Source organism: Podarcis pityusensis (assembly GCF_964106645.2).
Source record: "Podarcis pityusensis genome assembly, chromosome: 3".
NCBI classification, from domain to species: domain Eukaryota; kingdom Metazoa; phylum Chordata; class Lepidosauria; order Squamata; family Lacertidae; genus Podarcis; species Podarcis pityusensis.
In genome coordinates, this window is record NC_138026.1 from 82,392,557 (window position 1) to 82,416,804 (window position 24,248).

Genomic DNA, 24,248 nt, shown 5'->3' on the forward strand with positions numbered 1-24,248 from the left:
TCCTAAACACAACTTTGCCACTCATCTAACAGCAGACAAATGTTCTTTTGGTGTTGTTTAGAGGCAGCTAATTCTGCACCACATGCTCAGTGCTATCATGCTCAAAGGCTGGTCACCAGCCCTCAGTTGTGTGCCAGTTGTGTGCCAAGATGAAGATTTTGAAAGGCAATAGGTGGCATAAAGGGCTAAATATGGAGTGGCTTTTAAACCAATGTGGAGAAGTACAGCTATTATCAAGACAGAAAGCAGAAGAGATGCAAAGCACATTTGTTGTTGGGGGGGGGGGCATACTTGGCCTTGTAGAGTACCACAAGCCTATGAATGAGGCTGACAGCACATACAAATGATGGGGTGAACTCTCCCACCCCAGTGAGCTCGCTATCTCATCTTGCCAAGTGGTTCAGGTGTGTGGAATGTTTTGCGTGGCAATACAATTATTTCTAACCTCCGAGAAGATACACAGAGATAGAAAATGAGGACTAGAATTAGATCATAGCAAGGACAGCAATATATAAAATAGCAGTAGAACCCATCCAGACTGCTGCTTTATTGTAGACGTATGTAGCAACATGTTGCTGATTGCATTAATAGTGCATTTGAAATACATTTGTACCAGATCATCCACATCCCACTTTTATCAGTTGTTCTGCAATGGTTCCCAATGCTCCCACATTATTGCGTCGACACTTATCCCCACCATTGACACCTATCCATTTTATTGTTCCCACCATCACCAATTCCTCCCTTTCCCTCTCTAACAGCAAGTAAGTTGTGCTGTGTCTCCATGCCACCATTGCTTAATTTGCAGACTTTTTACATTTTTTAAAATGTTGGGGCTGTGATTTCTGTGCTAAACGCTGTTCATTTGCGGTGGGGGACACACAGGGCTGGTGTTCTCCACAGTAGTGATGTGGTTAATTTTGGAAGTCCTGCCAGTAGTTTGACTGGATTCATTTCTTCTTTAAAAGTGGATCGACATGTGTGCAATGCATGATGTTTAAACTATAGGATGGCTGATTCAGATCCCCTGGCATCTGGGGATAAGCCCAGCATGTACTAAATGGTCACAGCAGGCTCAGGACCCAGAACAGACCTCTATGCTCTGTTCATCCCACTTCAAACCATTTCAAACCAATCACAATTATCTTAGGCTTTTGCTAACCAGGCGTGGGACAATTTGACTTTCTCAGCAAGATACTTGAAAACAAATAATCCAATTAATGAAAGAAGCAGAGTGTAAAAGTGCTTTGGAGTATTTGGGAACAGGGCAGATAATTGGTCGGTGGCACCTCCTTCCTGGAAAGAATCTCTGAACAATGGCTGCTTGAGAAGCCCTCCTTGTTTAACTTAACAGTGAGGCTGGTGTTTGACCTCCACAAAAGCCAAAGCTGTGACATTTCACTGGCAATCCAAAGAGAGAGAGAGAGAGAACAAAGATGGACACCACATTGATGTGCTGGGCTATAATTAAACAAACTTCAGGAATGGCATTCCTTCGAATTCAACAGTGCACTCACAGCAATGGGTTATGTAACATTTCCCTAGCTATTCAAGCTGACTGCTGTTAGTGAATAATCAAAAAAGGTCATCTGTTAAGAAATGCAGCTTTTGTTTCTAAGGTGGGAAGGAGAAGGAGGTTATGAACCACAACTTCAGTTCATCTGAACTTCTTACAAGGATTTGTAGTGATGGGGGTGGTTATTTTAGTGTTTTTAATTCCAATTCTGCTATTTTTAATTCAACTCTGTCTCTTTTCGGGAACCAAACACCTCTTTGTCCCATCTGGACCAAGGAAATAGATGGGTTTTGGATCAGCTTCCCTTAGAATGTTGCTCCAAGCATGACCCTCGCTGTGCAAAAAAAGTCTTGTGATTAAGATGCCTTGTGACTGGCTTAATCTTAACTGGTGCTCAGAAATTAATTCTTTAGCCATTTTCCTTGCAGAGAGAGGCCTAAAGCCATTGACCTTCTCCGCGGAGACTTCATGTGAGGTATAATGACTTTTGTTTTTAACTGAGTTCCCTAAATCAATCCAAACGATGAGGGTCACTAGTTGTTTTAATTAACATGTCTATAACTCTTTCCACTAAATTATCTTTTCCCCAGCCAGATTAGATGGGTGTTATTTGAGTTCCCTCACCTACAAACATAGTTGCAAACTTTAATTGGCTTAGTCAGTAGATTAGTAAATGCAACATTTACTTGGGCTCAGGGAACACCTGCTACTCCCTAAGTGCTGAAGCTAAACAGGTGCGGATCTGATCTGTTCCCTGATGGGAGACTATTGGGAGGTAAGGTAATTGTGGAATATTAATATAAAACATGAAAGAAAAGGAATAAGAGTAACAATGGGCTTAGTTTTTCAGCATTTAAGGTGGCAAATAGAAAGGTGAAACATTTGCCATGAGACCTTTGAGGGCTCAGCCACACTTCCTTTTGTCCTGCAACTTTCCCTTGAGAAAAAACTTCTCTTTTGTGTTCAGTTAGAGCAAATGGCAGTTCGAGTTTTCTCTGGACTGACGTTTGTTCCAATTTAGCACTAAAGAGCAGGTTTTCCCTGAGATCTGTTGGATCAAAGCACTGCTTAGTCCAACATCCTGTTTCTCACAGAGCCTTATATGATGTGCACAAGCAGGGCATGAGGGCAATAGCCTGACACCATATTTGTCCAAATCTTTCTAAAGTCCTCAGCCCTATTCCACATCAGTAGGGTGATTATAATAACATTGGCAAGTTGCTTTTACCCCAAGCACTGTATACAGGCCTTCCTTCCACCCACAAGTGCATATATACAGTAATACTTCACTTCTGATTTAATATACGGTCACAAGGACGTCAGGGAAGTTTTCCTAGCCCTTTTCAGAATGAAGGTGCTTCTTTCAATAAGTCTTGGTGTGCCTTGCCAGAATGTCTGTGGCTTGCTGAAAAAGTCGCTGCATGGTTCCCCTATCCAGCCGAGATGTTAATTGGCCTTATAATGTTGTGACAGGGTTGTCTGCTCAGCTGTATAGAAAACCAGCAGGAGTCCAGGTTAAGTAGGGGAAACTCTCCTGACTTCTTCTGATTGATTTAACAGGTTTGTTTGTTGTTGTCTTTTTTTAAAAAAATAATACAACCCAAGAAAAGATTTATCAAGTCATTAGACCTCATTCCTTGAAGGAGCTGAACAATTCATATCGCAACAAAGCACACAAGGTATGACCCAAGAAACTATCAAAATCAAAGTTTTATATCATGCCCCCCCCCCAGAAGATAGACCAGTAGTGTAGCAGAGGAGGAACACAGGGGAGCACAACGTCAGTATTTTTTTCGCAGCAAGAGCGATACTGTCATCTGCTGAAACAGCATTATTACCCCTAAGTGCTGAAAACTTGGTGGATTAGAGGATAGGTTAGTCCTGTCATATGATCCCTTCATTAGGTAGACTAATCTCAGACAGTGGGCATGGGTGGGAACAGCCATAGAGCCCTCCTCCCACCAGCAACATTGCTGTTACCTGGACAGGAGAGGACTGGTAAGTGTCATGATTGTATTAGCAAGAGGATTCCCAGTGCTGGTTCTACAGGTGCCATCCCAACCTTAACCACCATCCCTACAGGGAAGAGGGTATGCTGGAGGCAGCAATGGGCAATCCAGCTTCACACCAATTGGAATCCTTAAAGCTGTTCCTGATTCGTCTCTTGACATCCCTGCCTCGCCAACACCTCCTGGCGTGTATACAAACAAACGAATCTGACATTAGTTAAGCTGTAACGTGGACAGCTGGCTGGGTGGGAGGGCGAGCTGTGAAACAAACCAGTGGAGTAGGGGGTAATTTCTAAGGTGGTAATGTGAAACACCCTTAGGCTGGGAAGTTGGTTTTTACAGCTCCTTCAAAAAGCCTCTGAAGACACACTAGCTGTGTGTACCTGTCCAGGGTTTGAGAGCTAGGGACTGTTGACCACCACTGACAAACTAAACTGGTAGAGCTCAACATAGCACTTCTCTATGAATGGCTTGTTTGCAGTGCCATCGTCCTTATGAATGGGGCAAGGTGGAGATGAGGTTACAGGTGTGGGAGGGATTTCCAATTATACAAAAGCAACTTGGAAGACTTCACATTAATGCGGTTTGGAAGATCTCCTGGGGTTCATATGAGGTGGTGATAGCAGAGAGGCTGAATTAACTGAGCAAGAACAAATTATGTTCACTTAATATAGAGACGGTGAACCTTTGTGCTCAAGATGGCTGATTCAACATACTGTACTCTCAGTCAATCCATGCAGGAAAAATACAGCTCTGGTTAAGGCTTCATACTTTTGATGGAGTGGACTGGCGTCTGTTAAAGTCCATAATAGATGTTGGTTTTTAAGGTGTAACAGCGAAACTGGATGCCATCATCTGCCCAAGCTGCACTAAAACATGTCTCTCCTGCATTGGTCTCTACAGCCACAGCAGGCACTGTAACTCTCCAGTGGTTTGACTTCAACCCCGAATGGTAGACTCTTCCATTGTTTCTCGAGACAGACAGATGCCAACTGGCTTTATATGGTCTAATATTTAGGGAAATTTTGGTTGTGGTTTATTCTGTCCTAGCCCAGAGAGGATTGAACATGGTGACACCATTGTGTCACCTCTGGGCCTGTGCTTCTCCATAGTTTGGCTGTGCATTTATCAGAATGATCTAACAGAGGACTTACCTGGTAAGACACTGCCCAGAGGCCAGTGTCAGAGCAGGAGGGTCAGGGACATATTTAGAAGGCATTATCTCTCTAACAAGATTTGGACAGCTATGTTCAGCATTTTAGACCTAACAAAGGAACAGGTATTTTCAAAGTGAGCTTTCAAAGAAGGCTTTTAAACTCTTTTTGATCTCTCTAAGTATCTTAAAGGGAATTTAAATTGAGAATGGGTGACATTCTTTGTTCATGTGCCACTCCATATTACTAGCTTTGTAAACAGATGCTGGGCCTCATTCATGTCACTCACACTAACAATTTGGCTTCATTGCCCATTCTCATATTTTCTGACTTACTTTTGATTATGTGCAACTTGTCAGGGCAAGGTGGCTATTTATTTGGGGCTAATGTTTGTGTGGACACTTAGCAACGTATTTGCTTCTCTTAATAAACCACTTAAAGTGAAGTAAGGAAGTTCATTCAGAGTTTCATCTCCCTTGTTCTCCTCTGCAGGCACTTGTGTTCCCCCCTCTCTGAACAGACAACGGCCATGAAGAATGGGACACAAGCCAGGGACTGATGTGGGAGAGGGGAATTGCCCCAAATCAGGCTTGGATTCAAACCTAAGGAAGTTAATGAAAGGAACATTTTCCACCCCTCCTTCCCCAACCTTCCAGGAAGGCTGTTAGAAATATTTGTCCCAGTATACCTGACTGCACCATCCCAGCTTTATTCCCTGAAACAGCCTATCATCACCAAGGTTGTGTTACGATAGTGGAGGGCATGCCCCATCTTCAGCACATTATATAAGGGCGCAGTAAGTTTCACACGTCATTCCATCCGCTATGCAGTGCAACTGTTAAACAGAGAGAAAACACACGAAGCCCTCAACATCTTTCCCCACTTTTATCTGTTAGGAATTATTCAGGCTTTCCCACTTCACAAAGGTTCAAGCTATTCTGAGCTCAGGAGGGCCACCCAAAATGAAAGCAGGGCACACACTTGGCAATATTGACAAGATCTTGAAAGAAGGAGCCTCCAGTGTCGAGTTTTGCTTTTGATTGTGCCAGCCATTCATTAAGATCTCAAGCTGGTTCCTCAAACAACACTTGGCCTGTATGTACTCTCGACTAGAAACAGCCAGTATTTCTAGCGCAGTTTATGTGATGAACTCGGACACCGTTTCTCCCATGAGAGCCATGTTATAAAACTGTGACCATAAAACCATTACAGACAACCTAGGTGGGTTGTCCATGACATATAGTTAAGCTCTCAGAAAAATAAATCCCTTTTACGTATCGGTTAGGAAAACTACGGTCGGTTGCGTTCTCAGCTGAAGTGTGTGGGTTTTAGGAGGAGTGGGGGAGATGTGGCTTCTTTTGAAGGGTTCCAACTATCTCAAAATCAGGAGAGAGAAATAAATTAATCTCCCATTTGATGACATTGGCAGTTCTGGCTGCAGAAACTATTTGGAAATGTAAAAGTGCCAGTGCTGTACTACAGTTCCAGCGTGTTCCCTCCAGAAAAAAGGGGGGAAATCTGCATTTTGTTTAATCCCTAGAGAACTGAATGAAGTAGCCAGGGACAAGCACACCACAGAGAGGATCTGTTCAGTTTCATGGAAGCAGGCACTAAGTAGTTGTTGCTGGCACTGCCTACCTGCTTTGACAGGCTGGTGCCACACGGAATCTCAGCAGAAGCCCTGTAGGAAAAGTTCTGAGGAGCAACACAACGGAGGCCCTTATTGGAATTATATTTCATAAGCCTGGTTTACAGCGAAGGGCAAAGCAAACTGTAAAAGTCACTCAGATTCAGCTGTGAACCACAAAACCTCTTCTTAGCTTTGTGCTCTTCCACTTTGGTTCAACGCTACGGGAAGCTCCAGCAACTGATTAACTGCCTGAGCACTACATAAGATTGCTTACGGCAGAAGGACCCCATATTTTAGAGGACCTGCACTATGGAACTCCTTGTGGTTGTATGATTGTGCAATGCTTGGTTAGCAAATATTTTTACACCACTGGTAGGGCTGGCCCAAGAGATCTTGCTGCCTGAAGCAAAGCAGCAAATGGCACCCTCCCCTCCAAGACAAGGAGCAGAATACCTGTGTGCAGCCAAGTTATTTTGGCACCTGAGACGGACCATCTCACCAGTCCCTCCTTAACAGTAAAAATGCAGCAATAATAAATCAAGCCAAAATCAGCTGTGTAAGTCCTCACTGTGCATAATGGTGGGAGAGGGAGAGAGAGAGAGAATGAATAGCAAGTGCCCAGTGGGAAATATTATAGTAACATCAAATCTTAGTTTTGAAGTCCTGCTTGAAGACCACTGAATGTTCCCTCAGTTGGTTAGACGAACGATTGGTCAACTCTTTAGAAGTTTCTTTTTAAAAAAATTATTAAAGATTTTCTTGGTTTACAAAAGAACAACTGGCCTCTTTTTTCAGGTTGTACAATATTTCTTACAAATCAGTTACATTTGTTGTGAGACATTGATGTTGAGTACAGTATAAGGTTGGGAAAGAAGAGGACGAGAGGAGGGGTGGTGTGGTGAGGCATATTTTTTTGTACAGTGTGCGTGTGGGGTTTTGTGTCAGTAGTGAGAGGTATTGGGGGGCAGGGTGTGGTTGGTTATCTGTGGTTGGCAACAGTGGGGTTTGTTTGCATTTGTCAGTGTGGAAGAGCTTGTTGGGTCAGGTAAGCCAGATGGATCTGCATGTGTTGGTGGATTCTTACTGTTGTCTTGTTGGGCTGTGTATGTACTAAAGGGAGCCATACTGGGGGAAAGGTGTCCTCTTCTATTTGTCCCTGTGTGAGTTTCACTTTATTGGGTAACTTTTCTAGTAAGGCCGTTTCCCATGCAATTTGATACCAGTAGTCCATGTTTACTCCTGACATGTCTCTGTAGTGTCTGGCTATGAAGCTTCTGGCTGCTGAGAATAGGTGGGTTATAAGCTCTGTATACTGTGAGTGGTCATTATGATCTTGGAAGATGTTCAGTAGGGCCCACTTCTGAGGTGAGTTCTAATACCTGTTTAGTTATTTTGCATATCTCTTGTAGGACTGCTGTCCAGAAGGGTTGGATTTTAGGGCATTCCCATGACATGTGCAGCCTCTCCATCATCTTGGTGAGGTTCCTGGGTGTATCAGCACCAGTTTCCGTGGTGTTAAGTACCACCTACAGGTGAGTTTCAGAGCGAGTTTCCTTATTTGGCTGCTACGGACTTAAAGGGAGGCTTACGCCACATTCTAGTCCATTGGGTGAGATTAATTTGTCAGACACTAATTAACTACTTTTGAAAATGAGGGGAGGTCCACAAGCAGTTCATCATAAGGTAAGGTAAAGGACCCCTGGACGGTTAAGTCCAGTCAAAGGCAATTATGGGGTTGCGGCGCTCATCTCGCTTTCAGGCCGAGGGAGCTGGTGTTTGTCCACAGAGAGCTTTGACTATGTCATGAGGATTACTAACCAATGACAAATGTAACAAAACACACACAAGCTATTGGATGTGCCTAAAGTAATTCTTTGGATTCTGGTAAGAGGTCAATAGGTTGCCAGCCAGGTGCCAATGGGCACCTCAGCATCCACCAGGACATCCTCTGGTGCCTACAAAAGATCTCAGTAAATATCCCCACAAATTTCCACAATGCAGGAGAAACTGTTTGTTCTTCCTGCTCAGTTCCTATTTGCAGTGGCTTGGACTCTCTTACACTGAACATGCTCTCCCCCTCATTTAATGTTCCTTTCCCTTTTCTTGCTCTTTTAGATACAGCAGCTATTTTCTATTATACCACATCCCATAGAACAGCTATTTTGTGGCTGGCACCCATGTTACTTTCCAAATGTGACCACTGGACAAAAAAACTCCAAAAACTGGGAACCTCTGCTTCTGTTTTCTTACATTCTGTTACCCCTTGTTTGCTTTGCATAAAAGAAGCTTATTTACATTTGATTTGGCACCCTTGAGAGCATTCCACACCCTGGCCTAGGCAAACTTAGGATCAAATGCAATCTGGTATCACTTTACACCTTGTTTGTCAAAACAAGGTTTCGAAAGGATTAACTGAGGAAAATGTTTCACCCAGTTAGTAAAGTTTTGCTTGAAGCCTATATAAAAAGCAGGCAACACCCAGCCTGACTTCTCTCACCACAGTGGCCTCTGAAGTTGGCACCCTCATTCTAAGCTGCAAACAGTTTAACAAGACGCTTGTGGTCTATAATGAACACAAACTTCCTCAGAAGAAGAAGAAGAAGAAAAAAGACCCCAAAACACCAACACCACCCCAACTCTACCCTATGGTATTTCCTGATTCCAAATTTAATGGGCACCATTCAAATTTGGACTCTTGCTGTCAATGGTAATTAAGTTACAACATGGAATTTGTGGGCATTTCAAGTTCTAAATACAGTACAAAGTCCAGCATCATCTAGGGAAAAGCAGCTTCTCCAGAACACACTTCATTCAGTAGGTCAGTGCTTGCTCTGCAATTTTCAGTGCCCCAGTTTTCTGTACCGAAAGTAAATGACCTCTCTAACTGATCAGCATTGTCAGGGAAATAGCTAAAATATGTGACCATAGCTATCCTGCTTTAGTCAATGCTCCAAAATTGGCTGGCCAGTCTGGCTCATTTTGCATATACTGTAAACAGCTTGGGCAGCCCACACTTTATCATTCATCCTGGCCTGGTCAGTACTACACTTGACAAATTTCTTCATAGCAAAGTAGCTCATTATACAGGTTATAGACAATGTGCAATATTTCTTATGTGTTGTGAGTTTACTCATCTGTCATGGACACGCCAGTCAAGAAGCTAGAGAAAAACTTTATTGTCCCTCTAAAAACCAGAATGGAAAAGCAGCAGCAGGAGCAGGAAACACCTAACTCTGTCCAGGTAAGTCCAGTGTCATCTTGCGATAACTAGACAGTATAATGGCACCATTATTTATAAAACACTAAATTTTTTATCGCACAATATCCCTGTCATCTTTTACTCTCCCTCCTTCCTCGTCTTATATATTTAAAACTTTCTACAGGTTTTTTTTCGTATGTGTGAAAGAGAGAGAGACAGAGGATCATAGCTGTCAACGTTTCCCTTTTTTTAAGGGAAATTCCCTTATTCCGAATAGGATTCCTCGCAAGAAAAGGGAACAGTTGACAGCTATGCAGAGGATCATGACCTTGCATAATTGTATCTAATTTATAACACCATGCAGATGCATCACATGGAGTTACAACCTAGTCTTTGCCACAGGAATCTCTGTTGTTTTCTAACCTCACATCCCAGACAGCTTTCATGCACTTTTTAATCTGCTGCTAAAGCAGAAAGACAGACAGTCACACCTCCTTCCACCCAGTTCAACTATAGCCATGACACATGTCCCAGCCCTTACCTGCTATAGTATGCTAGTCTCAAATATGGCAGGGAGGAGGTTGACTGGGCAGCAGAGGGAATGAGCTGAAGGAGGTGCAGTTTGCTCTCTTTCCTGCCTTACCAGGAGTTCTAAAAACATATGGACACTGTCCAAATTATGAGGTTGCAACCCTACAAAGCCGCTGCCTGGTGGAACATAGAATAAAAGTCTAAGGAATAAATTCTACACAAATCCAGACGGGAATCCCTAAGATGGTTGGATGGCATCTTGTACTCCCTCCTATCAGGTTTCTTGGGCTCAGCTAATCACAGAGCTGGGCCTACTTTTTATTATTATTTTTTCTTTTTGCAGTCCAGTCACCATAACAGGGTTTTATAGGAGGCTAGAAAAAAATGCTTTGTGGGGGGCAGATCAGACTCCCAAAGTGGGGGTTAGACTCCCATGCTTTAAACTCTTTCTAGAAAGTGTGTGTGTGTTTATTTCAATTTTGTAATAAGAATGATTTTTTTAAAAAATTCAGACTAAAATACACCACACCCTAGTCATACAAGTTCATTTCAAGATTAGAACACATTTTACCTAAATCTGTTGACCAAAACAGCATTTCAGTTCAAGTTAAACCAAATTTTGAGGGGTTTGGCTACCGGCCCTACAAATTTTCCTGAGAGGATGTCCCATTGAACTTATATGGACTTACTTTTGACTAAATGTGCATGTAATTGCACTGTTAAGCATGTGCAAAACTTAACCTGCAAAATCAACAGAATACTCCGCTGCTGAACTCTGGCAGAGCCCTTATATTTTAAAACAAGAAACACCATCCATGGTAGCAGTCATGGTTGAGGCGACTTGCTAAGTATACTTTAAGCCTCAGAGTCTAAGCATATAAATCTCCATCCTCAATTATTGCTTGAGGCTGCAAAACAACCCAAACACACACACACACACACACAGAGAGAGAGAGAGAGAGAGAGAGAGAGAGAAATTGGTACAATTGTAGGGTTGGGAAAGACTTGCAGTTTCCTGACCTAGCCCCCTTCACCAAGAGTCAGCCAGAACAAACAAGTCTTTAGTGGTGGACACCAAAGTCACTCTTGTTCCAATGAGTCACATTTGACTCCTGCAGCCATGGAGTGTGGTAGACTGGGAAGAGGCAAGAATGTGCCAGCTGATACTTCCTAGCTGCATCACAAACAGCTCCTACAGGGAACAGAAATGATAGAGAGGAAGCTCAACAGAAGTGACACTAGACTGGTCTGTGTTGAATTGATGCTCTAGATGCATCTAGCCCTCAGATTTCTCCCTCCCTGCCATCCCATGCAGCACAAGGAGAGAAGGGATTGGTTCACCTGAGACCAGCAATGTCTCCTTCTTGAACTGTTTCTATTCCAGCTTCTCATTACTGTTATGGTCCCAGGTCAGGAGTCCTTGGAGGCAGTCCTCCAATGACAGTAGCCCTGAGGAGGAGATGGAGTTGATCCCTGGTCTGCAGTCACCAGAGCTTGAATTTCCTTCCCTGAATCCTGAGGAGGCACTTCCTTCACCAGGCTATGCTGGTTGGTCCACAAACTGCTTGCAGAGATCAGAAGAGCCCATAGGATATATTCCTACATTTTAAAATCCCAAGGACTAAAATAAGCCAATGGCTGCAGACAAGGGCACTGGTCCTTTAATGGGCCAGGGTTTGGGTCCTCAAATACCAAGCTACAAGGCTCTGTCCGTTGCTCCTTGACAATGTTGAGACAATTTGCATGCTCTGCCTGAGCTGCAGGATCACTAAGTGTGGTCCTGAAACCCCCACCTAGGTACCTCTCCAAGGTGCTGAGCTTTGCCTTGCCCCAGTCCCATGGATCAGAGCAATTTTAATTACTTTGTAAGTAAGAATTGGGGTCCGAGTTTGCTTTCGTCCTCCTCCTTACCAGTAACCTTTCCTTTTGTGCCATGTCTTTTAGATTCTAAGCTTGAACACAAAGACTTATTATTGCTCATTGCAAGAGACCATGAAGACGACACTGAACAGGGATGGAGAACCCTGTCACTCTCCAGATGTTGTTAAACTCCCATCAGCCACAGACAGCATGGCCAATAGTCAGGCATGAGATCATACAGTTCTGCATCCCTGGCAAAAATGAGAGTCCATTTTTCTACTCACCCTTGTGAGCCCTTGTGAATGGAAGCGGAGCAGCTTCAGGTGTGCTGCATGGAATCTAATGAGGCAGATAAGACAGGTGAATTTATACCTCATAATATATTGCTGCTCTTGACGTCAACCCAAGAAATGGTCCCAACTCTATAATTGGGTCTATATTAACTGTTCTAAGAAGGTCTAACTTGTCTGAGAAAACTGTTCTTTTTTGTGTGCATGCTTTGTTTATGATTTCATAGACTCAGAATTGTAGAGTTGGAAGGAACCATGAGGATCATCTAGTCCAATTTTTTGCCCGACGTGGGGCTCAAACCCACAAACCTGAGATTAAGAGTCTCATGTGCTACCAAGTGAGCTAAAGATGATTAGATTCTAATCAGTATTCTGTTTGTTAATCCCTCTCCTACCAAAGAGGTTGCAAAGTATCGATTTCAGGAGTGGTAAAATAAATGTACACATGGACGCACGCACCCTGAGTAGAACCAAAATAGAGACAAGCGAGTTTTACTTTTCCTCAAGGTTTGACACTCTGAATAAAACAGCGCATGCCAATTTAGTTTCCACAATATAAAAATCCCCACAAGAGGAAAAGGAGGGGGGAAGTGGGAGGGAGAAGAAATTTAAAAGAGCACCGCCTAATTCAGCAACTACATCAGTCTAAGGAGCTCTGCGTTTGTGGAGAGAGAGAGTTTACTGTGTCTTTCAAACTACTGGGAGCTTGACGGGAACATTTAATGAGAAAGCTAAAAGGTGCCCTGGATTTTTTTTCTTGCTCATTTCTGATTCTTTAGAATAATATTGTCTGAAGTTTGTGCTGCAGAATATCTTGGGAAAAAATAACCCAGGCATACTGGTTGGAGACAAGGAGTTTTCTCTTTAAAAATTCACACACCTCCGGCAAGGTAATACTGATTGTTTCCCTATGTATGATTCATTTATAGATCTAATTTTGGAAGGGAGAGAGCAAGCATATAATTCTATATTTTGGATAATTCAATGCTTTGCATGTTAGGGAGATGCCCTGAGGGTAAGAAGTGTCTTTAAAATGAAATTGTGATGCAAATACCATCATGTCTATGCATTATTGATATGCCCACAAAGCGCATGCACACATACACATACAGACACACACACACACACACAATGTCTACAAAGCTTTGATAAATCCATCATTTAAATACTTTTACAGGAAAGTAAGGTGTCTGTAATTTGTTTAATGCTTTAAGAACCATATTCATTTTCTCAAGTAGGTTTCCTCTCCTCTTTCTTTCTTTCTTTCTTTCTTTCTTTCTTTCCGTATTTAATAACTAGCACCGCTAGTTTACAACTGCACAAATATTGAGCTAACTTTGGGCACTGATATATTTTTCTCCTTGCTGGGGGTTCCAATTGTCTCACCGGTTGCTATATAAAGTTATGTGGAAAAAGAGGGTTGATAATGCAGAGTGTGTGTGTGTGTGTGTGTGTGTGTGTGTGTGTGTGTAAGGCACTGGAATCATCTCTCTGCCTCTCCTTTCACCCCTGTGCTCCCTGCCCTGCCCCCAATATCCTTTTGTGTTGAATGGCTGCTATGCTAGTAAGACTTTAAAGAGGAATAGCATTATCAAGCCTGTCACAGCAGCTCACCTTCTCCCAGGGAGATTGGATTCTTGATAAGTCTCTGCAATGTGATTTGTGTCAGGCCAGTAGCAACATGTACTGATCACCCCAAGCGAAAATTCAGAGAAAGAAAGGTTTTTGTGGTGTTTTTTTTTAAAGTTGGGGTTGTTGGGGTTTTTTTTAATATATAATTCTAGTACTTTTGGATTGATAAAGAAATCACACTTTGGGGATGGGTTCTTGGGTAGTTATCCTTCTTTCTGCCTTTCATTAATTAGAAAACAAAACAGATCCTATAGAGACTGGCAAATCAGAAAGCAGCTAAAATCCCATCATTCATTAGCTTGTCAAACTGCCCCAAAAGGAATTCAGTCAATGTCCCAAGATTTTCAAAAGGGATTTTACAGCAAACAGAATCAACCAGCTTCCATTTCACCATGCCATGGATACAAACATTTTTTAAAAAAAGAAAGTGTGTTTGTATATTAAACAAAGAGTGAGTTCCTGCAATCCTTATTGGTGTGTGTGGTGGTGGGCGGGGTGTATGTGTAATTAGGTGAAAGGAAATACAGATAGTTTTATTACTGAAATTGCCCAAAAGACAACATCATAACACAGGGCTGTTTTCTGAATGCGGATTGCTACCAGACTCTGAACAGACTTGTTTCTCATTTCATTTTAATGTGATCTGACAAATTGCTTGGCAGAGGTGAGGGTTCTGGGGGGAAAAGGGAAATGCATTTAGACGTCTTATTTCTTTATTTTAAAAAAGCATGCATAAAAGGAAACAAATGGAGGAAACATCACTACCAAGATGATTTAATGCGACCCTGATGATGGGCTGAAATGAGGTTTGGGAGGACACAGTGTCAAAAATGGGGCAGGGGAAGAGTTGTGTAGGGATTGTGCCATTTGCAAGTGCTGCTGAGATCTGGTCATGGCTGATGTGGCAGAGTAAAACACCAACCCTCTATGAGGAGTCTGGCCAGCTTGAAGCAGCCAGAGGGAGGACCACATTGCTGCTTATCAAAACTCTGCCCAAACCAAACATTTCAGTCAGTAGCTACTATCGTTGAGCTTATTCAGAGTTGTTGGAGAAGTGGGGGATTATCTCCTTAATTTCCTCTTTCACCTGGACCATTATTGCCACACTTTAATGTTGCTGTTGGTGTTTGGAAAGTTTGCCACCAGTTGCATTCATCAATGGATTGAAGTGGATCAATTTCTTTTGTACTGAGTAGATGTAAAACAATTTTGCTGGGATTAAAGTAACTTTCCTTCTGAAGGTCCCTTCATGCTATAAGGTGGGGAATGGGAACCTCACCCTCTCATTGGCTGCACTTCCTCCATTATATTGGTGGCAGCCTCACCAAAGAAGATGGGAAGATTGTTCTGGTTCTTCCGATGGGAGTTGTGGTCCATCATGGAGGGGTCCAGGTTGGGGAAGGCTGGCTTAGATTTTTTGCCAGGCAAAAGTACAAAATTTTGCTACAAACTCTTGGACATGTCTGCAAAGAGTTGTGGACCAGGCAAAAACAGCTTCGAATTTCAGTTTTGCCAGGTTCTGGACATACTTGCCAGTGCTTTAAAAGCCAAGTTGGGCTATAAAAGTACATTTTAAAAATACTCCATTAAGTTTATTAATTAAATTTCTTTAATTTAATTACTTAATTAACCTCTCTTTTTTGGTTCAGTACACTGCTCGGTTTTATTTGCTTTTTTTAAAAAAATCTGGGTTTTAGGACTTTAATGACTGTTGCTAAATGTATTTTACTGTTCTTATGTAATCTGCCTTGAGATTTTTTTACCAAATTACACAGTATACACTTTTAATATCTAAAACTTATCATATACATGTAATAATATCCTGGATGGGATAGACTAGTGTCTTGAATTGTCTCGTGCTAATGGCTGCCGGGGAGACAGGGTTGGGGGTGCCAGTGGTAGATGCATATGGAATCTGCCTTGGGGATGTAGTCAACATAGCACTAAGTCTCTGAGAGTATCCTCCATCCAGAGAGCCCTGGGATGAATGCAAACAGTTAGCATGTGGGTAATCTAACACATTACACTTGTGCCAGCACTTGCATCTCCTTGCCAAGTAATCAGAAGAATTTTACCTGATTAGAAAGAGAAGTGTGATAGAATGCTCCTCACCATTTGGAAGGGAAATTCAGGCAAACAGCTTTCCATGTTCAACGTTTATTCCATGCACAATGACATAACACCTGCCAATGAATGTCCATATTCAACCCTAATCTCAGTTGTGTAAGGGCTTGTGGTTGCTCAAAGCTACACTTTTGTCCATCATTTCTTCACATAAAGGCAAGCTATAAGGATAAGCACAGCAGCAATGAGCTCCATCTTAAATTAAGCCTATATCATTTTCAGACGATGGAAGTGTTACCCAGTTCAAATCATGTAGAATCATAGAATCATAGAGTTGGAAGAGACCACAAGGGCCATCGAGTCCAACCCCCTGCCAAGCAGGAAACACCATCAGAGCACTCCTGACATATGGTTGTCAAGCCTCTGCTTAAAGACCTCCAAAGAAGGAGACTCCACCACACTCCTTGGCAGCAAATTCCACTGTCGAACAGCTCTTACTGTCAGGAAGTTCTTCCTAATGTTTAGGTGGAATCTTCTTTCTTGTAGTTTGGATCCATTGCTCCGTGTCCACTTCTCTGGAGCAGCAGAAAACAACCTTTCTCCCTCCTCTATGTGACATCCTTTTATATATTTGAACATGGCTATCATATCACCCCTTAACCTCCTCTTCTCCAGGCTAAACATGCCCAGCTCCCTTAGCCGTTCCTCATAAGGCATCGTTTCCAGGCCTTTGACCATTTTGGTTGCCCTCCTCTGGACACGTTCCAGTTTGTCAGTGTCCTTCTTGAACTGTGGTGCCCCGAACTGGACACAGTACTCCAGGTGAGGTCTGACCAGAGCAGAATACAGTGGCACTATTACTTCCCTTGATCTAGATGCTATACTCCTATTGATGCAGCCCAGAATTGCATTGGCTTTTTTAGCTGCCACGTCACACTGTTGGCTCATGTCAGGTTTGTGGTCAACCAAGACTCCTAGATCCTTTTCACATGTACTGCTCTCAAGCCAGGTGTCACCCATCTTGTATTTGTGCCTCTCATTTTTTTTGCCCAAGTGCAATACTTTACATTTCTCCCTGTTAAAATTCATCTTGTTTGTTTTGGCCCAGTTCTTTAATCTGTCAAGGTTGTTTTGAAGTGTGATCCTGTCCTCTGGGGTGTTAGCCACCCCTCCCAGTTTGGTGTCATCTGCAAATTTGATCAGGATGCCCTTGAGTCCATCATCCAAGTCGCTGATAAAGATGTTGAATAAGACCGGGCCCAAGACAGAACCCTGTGGCACCCCACTAGTCACTCATGTGTTCCTAACGTTTTCAGACTGCTTTTATGCTCCATATTGCATTCTCAACTGTGCATCATATGTCTTCTATATAAACATATCAATGCAACTTTGACACCAGGACACATGCTGTGCCTACTCTTGAAAATCAGTTCAATTATGCTTGCAAACAAAACATTGGCAGGTATGGAATTTTTTAAAATAATATGCCATGTATGGTTTGCAGTTGCATTCAGAACCTATTACTTACTAATCCAATTTATCAGAATGTTTCTATACCTTACTTCTGATACCAATAACTATTGAGAGCTATAGTTGTGTAGTAATGTTGCACAAGGACTGGGAGAGTAGGGCTCAAACCACACACCCCCACACACCCCCACACACCCCCAGCCATGAAACTCGCTGGGTGACTCTTGGCCAGTTAGTGTCTCTTAGATTAACCTTCCTCACAGTGTGGCAGATTCACAAGACAAGCTATTAAAACGAAGATCTTAGAACTGCCCTTCTTGCTCCCTAGGCTGCAATCGCCATATAACCTCAAGGTTATTTTTTGTAGGTTTAATGCTTCTTAAATGTTATTTTCAAACCTGCAAAAAGTAAGCTATGCTGCAGTTTTTGGAAACCTCAAAGGACGTGTTCACACCTTGGTATAAATACAACCCAAGATTTTCACTGATTGTTAACACTTCCACTGAGGAGTCTTTTTTGCACAATGCTGAATATATTGGGCACAATCCAACATATGCTGTTCCCACACAAATTCCACTGGAAAAAATGTGGTACTTGTGGGAGCAATAGCTAGGAGATTAGGCTCACTTATTGTTACTGGCAACGCCAAGCGCAGGCATTCCACTCGTCTGATTTGGCATCCAGTTAGTCTAATGAGCTATTAATATCATACATCTAGATGCTTTATATTTTTGGTCAAAAATAGATGGGCAAAGAAACTTTCCCATTCATCATGTGATGTTTTTGCAGGAATCAATGTATATTTAGCACCTGCCACCCCTTTCTTGATGCTTCCTATATGGAATGTGCTGTTTGTTTTCTGGGATACAGTTCTCAATGCGAGAGGCATAACCTTTTCACAGGTGGATGGTTGTGAAAACTGCTGCTGAGCTGAGTTTTTCAGTTTGGCCAGTTACCAGCTGAGCTTACCACATTCCAGCTAGTGTGTAGCAGGCATCTGTGTAGGTGGCCAGTTATTATCCCACCAACATGGAGAGAGCTGTGTATCGTTACCAGGGCAGTGGACAGGAGAGGAGGGTCCGCTGCTTTGTTTGGTGAGGATTTAGTAAACACCGAGTTCTCACACTCCCATAGGACCTTCCACCAAACCTGAAGGTTGAAAGGTTGAGAAAGTTTATATATATCTATACATATATATATATATATAGAGAGAGAGAGAGAGAGAGAGAGAGAGAGAGAGAGATTCAGCATCATCTAGTAAGCCGGAGCACTATTACAAACGAAAGTTTCATTTCCTGGCTCAGTTAGTTACCTTGGGTAATTAACTCATGTTATACAATTGATAGCATGAGCTCTTCCATTTCCTAGAGCACCTGTGTGCTCATTTATGATATACAAAAATTAAGAATATAATTCTTGCTTAACATGGACACCCACACCCACACATGCCAGCTAGAAGAAATGCCAAGCAGAGGGGAAGGTGATGTTATTTCTGGAGACTAGAAAGCTGTCATAAAATCTGATTGGTGGTGTGCCGGGGGGTGGGGGGAGAGAAGGGCCTAATATATAAAAGTATGCCTGACTCTTTAAACAGAAACATCAGAAACTGATACCCTAATCTATCTGCCAATGCCCCAGTTTATAGACTATTCAGTATTCACTTAGCTTTTTACAAAACAGTTGACATCTCCCGAGGGTCAGTCCATAACATTTTGCTGCCTGAGATAAAGTACAGAAAACCACTAGTCTGACACAGTGGCAAAGCACTCATTGAGGGCAGCAGCAGGCTAGCTTGGGGTGGTAGCAAGGAAGCCATATGGCACCCACAGCTCTGTCATCTAACTGATCACCATCACTCTCTTGCCTGCCCCCCAGCACCTGTTGCCTGAGGCACCCACCTCACTTGGCAGGGGCAGCCCTGCTTCTATCCTGTGGATTCTTTTTTCAGCACCTCCTGATTGGCTCAGGCTTCCTGCATCACACCCTGTGACATCATGGATCTATAGTCATCAAACTGTTATTTAACTGAGATGGCTCAGTCCTTTGCACTCTGATGTAAAGGAATACGACAGGTGACCAAATTCTCTGGGAATCAGCAACAACCATGACTTGCACCCCTACGTCAGCTAAAGAGCCCATTCCAAATCAATGTCATACCACAAGCTGTGATTTCTAAAAAGTTCTGAAAAAATGGAAGTACAGCTAAATGTTCAAAAGCTTGCTTTTTGTTTTAGGCAGATGCTTAAAGGCCATCAAAAACATTACAGTAAAAATTAACTAACCAAAGGTGTGAATGTAGAGGGCAGGGAGATCAAGAACTTGATTATGGCATAAAGCCACATTTATTCATACATTTTTAATGATAGCCTGTTTCAAATCATTAACCGGACTAGTTATACATCCTGGCTTTATATACTTCCATATAAATGGTTAACGTAGTTGCTTGTAATTTTTAGAAAGATCCAGTCCTGGCTCCATGGCAATTCCCATTTCTACCTTGCCATCCTAATTATTAGTTTGCACCCATGTTTGCAGTGATAAATTATCTGGGAGTTTTAAGGGACCAGAGAAAGGACCTGTTTGACTTGATTCCTGCCAATGCTGTTCATTGTTCAAGTATCCCTACAGTACAACTCTGTGCATGGTTTCCCACAAAGAACCCTGGGATCTGTAGTCTGGTAGAGTGCCGAGAAGTGTTAGGAGACCTTTATTCCCTTCACAGAGCTGCAATTCCCCAAGTGGTTCATTAAGCCCAGTGCTTTTTTTAAAAAAATGTTTAGGGGAACTGAGGCAGAGAGAGAATAATTGGCCTTGGGTCACACAATGTATCTACTCACTCTGCTTCCCCCAAGTTTTCTAGGAATGGGAGACTATGGGAACAGTGCTTAGAATACATGACTAGAGAGGTACACAACTACAGGTCCCAGAGTTTCATGTGGCCACAGCTGACTGAAGGACAGTGCCATTCTATGAATCAGCAGCGAGGATCTTTCCAAAATGGCTGCCAGACATTTCCAGAACAAAAGAGAAGGAAAACATGGAAGTAGTATAGGAGATGAAGAGGAGCAGGGCATTTTTTTTTCCAGCTGGAACTGAACCAGGGAGGTCCTCAGGGTGAGATCCAGCACTCTTTTTCTAGAAAAATAGCACTGAGGAAGAAGATTGCTATTTTTTCACACCAATACATAGGCCCTTGTACCATCCCACCATTCTGTGTTATCTGGACATAGCTGCTGATCCAGAGCCATTTCTGAAGAGCAGCTTGTTGTTCCCGGCCTCTGCTCAGCTTCTCCCCTCACTACCAGCTGCTTCTTAGGGCCCCATAAAGCCTGAGGCGCATCCTAGCTGGGAGCCTCCCTAGTTTCATGTTCATCCATCTAACTGGATGCATATGCAACAAGTATGAGCAAATATCACATCATCCTGGTTCATGGAAGATGCTCTATTAATAAATCTGAATTTAGCACAAAACAGGTGAACCCAGACAGAGATCATTTTGCTTCAGCCAGTTAGAGACAATTATAGTGTATGATTAGCTCTACCGAGGGGAGACTGTATAAACAACACAGAGTTGTATGAAATTCTGCTCTTAAGCCCTTCTCTTCAGAAGGATGTCAAGCTCTGTGCGGACATGTAAGAAAAATTCATAAAATCAACCCTGGGGTGTTTTCTTTTTTTCCAAGGAGCAAAAAGTCTTAGACGTGAATTCTTTGCTCCCATAGACTAAATATGTACCTTCAGGGGAAAGCTGGCACTGCAAAATCGTTCCTGGGTTGCAAAAAAGTACAATGCAAGTACAAGACTTTGCTTTCTTTCATGGCCAGAGATAAATCTAATAACTATACATTCATTTCTGTATTTGGTGCCTTTCTATACTGCCTTTTGAGTGAAAACGGTTAGAAATGTGACATTTTAGATTTCAGGAAGTGAAAACGGAAGCCCGAGACAGGTGTTCCCCTTGCATGGTGAGAATCACATGACAGAACAGTGGGGCTGGGTTAGTGAGATCCACCGCTTCTGTTGTACTTCCACCACCTTGCCTTACTACCCTCCGCGAATTGAAGGGCAAACAGGTCTGCAGTGGGGAATCCAATGCATTTGGAGAATTTTCCTGTGCAATGTAGAGCCCAAATTGTGTATGGTTCTAAATCACAATGGATAATACAACAGGGTCCCCAATACAGGCATTTTCCTGGACAGTGGTGGGACTGTGGACTAGGATGTGGGAGAAGTGGCAGAACTACTGGGAAGTCCCCCTCATCCTATGAGCAGAGAAACCCCTGAGTAGGGCTAGAGTTGCCCTAGAGTTAAAGTAATACATTTGCCATGGGCCCATTGGACATGTCTGTATCATACACTTAGAATCATAGGACGGATAGAATCAGTTGAAAGCTGCATCCCTGCAATTTCCACCCATTAGTCCTGCTCTTTGGAACAACAGAGAGCAAGCCTGCTCCAGCCCTTCAGTTATTTGAAGACTGCCATCATCTACCCTTAATCTTCTCTTTCTCCAGGCTAAACATACCCAACTCCTTCAATCATTCCTCATAGGATGTGACTTCCAGATCCTTTTACCATCCCAATTACCCCTCCCTCTTCAGCTGGTCAATGTCCTTAGAATGTAGAACCCAGAACTGTGGCCTGGACAGCTCTTTAACTGGTTTAATCATTCTTCCTTCTCCCATGAAAGTCTGGGACCTGTAGTTGTGTACCTCTCTAGTCATATATTCTAAGCACTGTTCTCACAGTCTCTCATTCCTAGAATACTCGGGGGAAGCAGAGTGACCCAAGGCCAATTATTCTCCCTCTGTCTCAGTTCCCCATTTGTAAAATGGGAATCATACTGCACAGGGTAGTTGCAAGAGCAACCTTAAAATATTTTATATGCAAATGAAAAGGAGTAGTGAGGTAGTTTGCAGGATCAAAGGAAAATTACGCCAAAAAAAAAATCAAATAATAAAACCTCATGGATTTTGCATTCTGAACACATGGCAGACTAGTCATTTAACTGCTTCAAATTAATGTACACTTCCCCTCCTGACTACCTAGGCAAGAATTATTGGAAGCATGCAAGTTCCTATGATGTGTATAATGAATGGAGGTGTGTGAGTGATGCTTGAATAAAAGTATAAACATTCCACAGGTGTCGGCCAGTTGGGATGGAAGCTGAATGCCTGCAGGGGCTGGAGGAGGAGTTAATCATCCTAAGGAGATTTCACATTTCCGCCATTTAGAACTTTGCTATGTGGAGCCATAAGTTCAGTGTCAGGTGTTCCTATGAAATCCTATAGCAGAGCCCATGCTCAGGGCAATGCTGGAAAACAGCTGACACTCTGAATGAGTGTTTGTGACACTTTCATGGCAGTGCTTTAACAAGGGCTCTTTTCATGTGCAGCCCAGGCTGGAGCCGATTCAGCTTCAGTCAGTGCAGCATGATTAAGGATGGAATCCTGGTGTCATTTAGCAGTCCTCAACAGTGTGATAAGGCAAAGGACAGACCAACCACACAAGCAATAGTCATGCAAAGGTTTCATCTAAGGTTAGCCAACTTCATACCTTCCAGGTATTTTTGGCTACAGTTCCATCATCCTTGGCTATTGGTTATGCTTGGTGCAACTTATGGGAATTGTAGTCCACAACATCTGGAGGGACCACACTGACTATGCCTGAAACAGAGGATGCCTTCAAATAGAAGACTATCTTCTGACAGCCCTTAAGATAGAGGGCAGTACTGGCTAAAGCAGGAAGCACTGCAACCCTACAACTTGAATTGAGGGAACACCTCCAAGTAGTAGCCAGCAGCATGCAATCCTTTCTTGCAAAATGCAAGCTTGCTATACTAATGTTTAATATTTACTAGTGATATGTGTGTGTTCCCACTTTTTCTTCTTTTATAGGCCGAGCTCTGCTTATATTCACAGATACAAAACTACGTCTGGCAACTGCTTTTCTCTACCTTGGAAGCAGATGTGTAGGACTAACTTCTAAGAGGAAGGCGATCAAGTTGTTTATAGCCATGCAGGTCCCCCAAAATGGGATCTATACAGCGGGCAAATGTATACCTTTTTAATGGACCAACTAATTATTCAGCAGCTGCACACTTTCAAACCTTGCAACTGAAAGTTCAGCTGAAAACTCACACCTTGCTTGAATGGTGTATTTTCTTTTGCCATTCCAGTTTTATAGGCTATGAAATTTGACACACTAAGCCACCTTGTCTGGCCAAGCTGTAACTGAATCAACAATCCTGATAATTTCTTGGCTCTCTGAGCCTACAAAAATGCATGCCAAATCAACCATTGAGTCTCTAAGGTGTCATATGAGATTATGCCCAACAGTCTGGTCATGTAAGCCACAGCACTGAGAAATGGGATCCAAAAGAGTGACTTATTTCCTTGCACCAGCAAAGGGGTCCATTGTCACAACAGCACTGGTAAATGCCCCCATGCCATAGATTCAATGGCCGCCCTAATCATTTAACCATTTGTCTTTCCTAGAAAGATGCTCAGACTGGCAGGCTGTATAGTTTGCAAGCCATAATTGCCTAATTTTCCTTTTTGGAATCAGAGGGACTTTTGTCTTGTTCAAGTGTTAAACAAATCTCCTCTGCCTTGGTGGGCTTTTCCTTTATTGTACTGTTTCAGCACCATTTAGTAGAGTTCCAGCTAAAGGAAACAGCACATCTTAAATGTTTGCACATTTTGTTCTGCCTAAGCCATATAAGACCCACACAGGTATAAAGGCTCCAATATCACATCTTGTGACTCTCTAAACCGACTGCAGCCAATCATTCATGCTTGGCAAACCTCTTGGGACTGCAAAAACAGGAATTATCAAGCGCTTGGCAGACTACAGTGTGGAAGTTGTGGCTGTATCACTAGCTGTGCAGGTCT

General features: G+C 42.7%; 1 protein-coding gene and 1 long non-coding RNA gene across 6 annotated transcripts in view; one reads left to right on the top strand and one right to left on the bottom strand.

The window, feature by feature from the left end:
- LOC308472714 overlaps positions 1-24,248 on the bottom strand; it is a 51,909-nt gene that overhangs the window by 20,661 nt on the left and 7,000 nt on the right. The window lies entirely within an intron of this gene.
- VIT (vitrin) overlaps positions 12,707-24,248 on the top strand; it is a 37,961-nt gene continuing 26,419 nt past the window's right edge. For 4 of the 5 annotated variants that reach the window (XM_080997700.1, XM_080997702.1, XM_080997704.1 and 1 more), the window contains exon 1: positions 12,707-13,079. The gene's annotated coding sequence lies outside the window, so the exon portion shown is untranslated. The remainder of the gene's footprint in view (positions 13,080-24,248) is intronic. The other variant, XM_080997701.1, reaches the window with a different exon arrangement.